The 4728-nt window shown below is 33.1% G+C and overlaps 1 non-coding gene across 1 annotated transcript; it reads left to right on the top strand.

The window, feature by feature from the left end:
* The first annotated feature begins 261 nt into the window (after window positions 1–261).
* On the top strand, window positions 262–368 carry LOC131175655 (small nucleolar RNA R71). Its single transcript, XR_009145847.1, has one exon. It is a non-coding gene; the product is annotated as a small nucleolar RNA R71 (small nucleolar RNA).
* The last annotated feature ends 4360 nt before the right edge of the window (window positions 369–4728 follow it).

Genomic DNA, 4728 nt, shown 5'->3' with positions numbered 1-4728 from the left:
AACATTTGTAAGTGCATCAAACTTTGCATTAATCATGTTGAATGGATCAAGATCATACATCCCGAAATTGCCTTTTCTCGAGTTGGAGTGGTCCTCTTGGACTACTCCAAAGATGAGTATTCTTTGCAATTTTCTCTAATAACTCATAAGCTTCATCTTCATGCTTAATGATGAATTCTCCTCCTGTTTTGAGATCAAATAATCCTCTGATTTGCAGGAGTGACATTTGTGTAGAAATTCTGATTTATCATCCATTTTGGAATGGCATGATGTGGGCATAATCTTTCCAATTCCTTCCATCTCATCCATGATTCATAGAGAGTTTCATCTTCTCTTGGTCTGAAAGATGTCATTTGATTCCTCAGCTCTTGAGTTTTTCCAGGTGGAAAATATTGTGCAAGAAATGCATCAGTTAGTTGCTCCCAATTTGTAATGGAGTTGTGAGGTAAAGAATCAAGCCAATCCAATGCTCTATCTTTCAAAGAGAATGGGAATAGCTTCAATCTTGCTGCATCATCAGACACTCCAGGTTGTTTTTGCATGTCGCAAATCATAGCAAACTTCTTCAGGTGTGTGTGTGGATTTTCAGAAGGATGTCCTCCAAATTGAGAGTTTTGGATCATTTGAAGAACTCCAAAATCCATTTTGTATCTGTCGCATCAATCCTTGGTCTTGCTATGCTCTCTCTCAAGTCATCAAAACGAGGAAAAGCATGATCCATCATACTTCCCCTAGGCACGTTTGCATTAACAACTTCTTCTCCTTGGGCTTCATTTTCATTGTTTTGACCATTTCCAGCATTACCAACACCAATTCTAATTCTTTCATCAGCCATATTTGCTTCAATTTCGGTTTCTCTCTCAGCTTCCTTCCTTTTTCTGGTTTCTTTCTTGTTGGCCTTGCAAAATTTCTCAATTTCAGGATTGAAAAGTAAGGTTGTGTCACTTGAGCTTCTAGCTCTTCTCATAAAAGATTAAAGTACCTGAAAAAGAACAAACAAACACAAAATGAAAAGATAACAAAGATAAAACTAAAAACAACTAAAATAATCAAGAATTCAATCTTAAACAAACAACTCCCCGGCAACGGCGCCAAAAACTTGATGCGTCCCAACCGCAAGTGCACGGGTCGCATAAGTAGTATAGAAAATATCGATCCCACGAGGAGTTGTGTTAATGATTGAATTTTCGATATAAAAGTTGACTAAATTGAAGTATTTACTTAGATTAAAATGATGAATTAATGGGTAATGGGGTGTGAAATCTAAATGTGCAAAATTAATATTCTATTCAACAATGTATTAATTAAACTAAAATTGCATCAAATAGAAATAAGCAAGTTCAAATATGGCAATATTTAAATTGGCAAATGATTAAATTCGATTAGAAATTAACAATGGTAAAAAGGCGATTAAGTAGTTCGTGATTTCATATTCGAGCTATTTTGGGATTTTAAATTGGTTATCCAATCTTGTGATACTAATGGGTTTTAAGGAGATTAATTCTTAAATCCTTTGAATTCCCTTTCGAGTGAGACAAAGAGTGCCTTAATCAAACTAATCCTACTTTCGTGGAGTTTGAATTAATTAAGACCCATTAAGTTCTTTAATTAATCTATGAATCCTCTTAATCCTTAGCCTATTTCTAGGTCTAAGTTAATTAAGTCCAATTTCCTGATTATCTATCACAAGGCCTTCTCCTTTCTGCTTCAACCATGGATTAAGAACATTACTCAATGGGATCCTACATTAAGCATGTCATTAAGCATACAAGAAATGAATAAAACTCATTAAGACCACAAAATATAGATTACCCAATCAAAATCCACAAAATATCTCAAATATTACAACCCTTACTCCAGAATCAAAAGTAAACTACTCACTATCCATAATGCTTACAAGATATGATGAGTTTAAATGGAAATAAAGCTTTAATCTAAGCTAAGAAGTAAGTAATTAAACACTAGAAGTGTAGAAAAGTGTAAAGAAAGAAAGAAATCTGCAAATCTTAGTTGAAAATGGTGTGGAAGGTGAAATGACTCTCAAATTCCGCTTAGCCTCCTCCTTTCTTCCTTTGCTCCTTGCCTCCCTCTAAAATGAGAAAATGGGACTATATATATCATTTTTCCGACATGGAGCCCTAAAATAGTATGTTCTAGGAGGAATACATTAAGGGAATCTTCTCACACTCATTAATGAACTCTTTATGGATCAGATAAGTGGATCGCATAAGTTATGCAGTCCCTTATGCACATTTCGGCTGATTCTGGGTTACTTAAGCGAAGCTGCATGACTTGGTGCATAGGTTATGCACAATTTCGTGAATCTGCATAAGGGAGGTGAGAATGTGCATAAGTCGTGCGCCTCCTTATGCACATTTCGCCGGTTCTCGAATGTTGTTCTTCCTCCTTATGCAGAACTGCATAGCTTATGCGGCAAGTTATGCACAGTTTGGTCAATGCATATTTCAGCTTGAAAACTTGTTTTTGGCATCTTTTTGCTGTAGAAGACACTCCTCAATGGCAAAATTCTCTTTAGTCCTTCAAAAACACCATTTTTCCTACAAAACAAAGTAAAAATTACAAATTAGTGCAAAATTGACAACTATGGAAAACTAACTAATTAACTAATGAAATTAGCTGAAAAAATGACTAATAACCAAATAAAATGATTATGAAATTAGACCTAAATGACTATGCAAAATGTGTGCATCATACACTACAAGGAATTTTAAAAACTTTTCTTACTTCTTTTACAGTGGTGAGCACTATTTACAGGTGTTAAAGACTTTGATGAACTGAAGTGAAACAACTAACTCATTTGGTTTATTTGGAATTTCTGTAAAAATTTTGGCAGAGTGCCATCTATATTTTGAACAAAACAGTTCTTCAGAAAATCTGTAAAAAAGTACTTCAATATGTATTTGCAAATCTCAACTCCAACAATTTTTCAACACAACATATTTCTCAACTCAAATCCATAGTGATTTTTCGAAGACTGAGATAAAGGAAATATAATACAAAACTATTCAAGTAAATGAAATCTCAAATTTACATTTACAATAATTTACATTTAATTACATACCAAAATGTTTTACAAGAGTTTTTATACAACTGCTCAAATAATTTACATACATATTATTACATGCTTACATCAAAACCTATGTACATGGGTATATCTATGATATACACAATGATCTGAATGTATCCTCAAAGCAACTTAATCATCGCTCTATGCTCTTCTTACTGCGACAAGATACAAAGCTATCACGAGTGGTGAACCTGGTGCACAACTATAATTTAAAACATAGTACAATATATATATTGACAAAATTTACAGTAATTAATTTGGAAATCTGAATACTTATCAAATTCCACAACTCAAAATATTCATTGCCAATAATGTAAATCATTTGTATAAATGACTTGGATCACAAAATTCAATTTATCAAATCTTGACTATCCATTTAAGTAATTCCAACAAAATCAATTATACATAAACCATAATTGAAATCACCATTTCTTACCATTCAAAAGCCATTCTGTATCTCAAAAATCAAGCTGTATCTCAAAAATCATGTTTTATCTCAAAAATCATAATCAGATTTCAAAAATCATATCAGATCTCAAAACTCATTCTTTATCTCACTAACTATGCAAGACTAATCCGAAAGGGCCATATTCGATGTGATTCTAACTCCCTATGGTCGGGGAGGTCGAATCAGATTCTAACTCCCTATGGTCGGGGAGGTCGAATCATCGTGCACAGTACCATCACAATAATGAATCTTCCGCAAGGGCCATAACGATAAAATAAACTTAGATCTAACCTCAAATCAGAGGAAAATCTAAGCCTGTGCACGTACCATGGTAATCAAAACACAACTATCTCCATTGTCTTCTCAACAAATGAGTGAGACGGGTAATAACCTAGTCAAGCATCTATAGTGAGATGTAAAACAATATTACAATCCATTTAGTGAGCATAAATCACAATACAATTCGATTAAAGTCAATTCCAATATCCAATAATTTTTATGCTCATCACAATTCAAATCATAAATTTGCATTTTTCCATGAAAATTACCATCACAATTCAAAACATGTTCTATCACAATTTTCCAAAACATAATTTATTCAATCCATAACAATGCTTAATACCTGTGGAAATACCATTTCGCAAAGCTAAATTCATACATACTATAACAGTTTCAATAATCATTGAATTAAATCCAATGCTTGCTGAACATAATATATAAGAAAAATATGTCATTTAATCATATGAAATATTCAAAACAAAATCAGTTAAAAACTAGTTGTGCACAAACACAATTTAAAACAATAATGTACAATAGTCATAATTCATTTCAATTGAAAAATTCAAAAGAAATAGCCGTTGTGCACAAACCTCTGATATTTGTCTCCTGGTCTTGACTCAGTATTTCTTTCCCTTTTGCTGAGTCCTTGCTAACTGAGAAACACAATTTGAAGTGTTTCAGTACTAAATTAAACTGTCTCTATCGATGGTGTTTGGTAAATAATGCACTGAACTCAATTATTCACTTAATCACCTAATATACCGACCCTCATTGCGTTTTAGGTAAATTAGGTTTTAGTGTCGTTAATATGTCACATTCGATAGGGTTTTAGGTTTGGTACGTTTTACCAAAGTCATTTCCTTGTTTAGTGCATTTTAATGCAAATTGCTGGATTCCGGAACACTGGTTTGAC

The sequence above is a fragment of the Hevea brasiliensis genome, chromosome 17 (assembly GCF_030052815.1).
Source record: "Hevea brasiliensis isolate MT/VB/25A 57/8 chromosome 17, ASM3005281v1, whole genome shotgun sequence".
Taxonomy (NCBI): Eukaryota; Viridiplantae; Streptophyta; class Magnoliopsida; order Malpighiales; family Euphorbiaceae; genus Hevea; species Hevea brasiliensis.
This window is presented reverse-complemented; position numbering and strand designations above follow the sequence as displayed.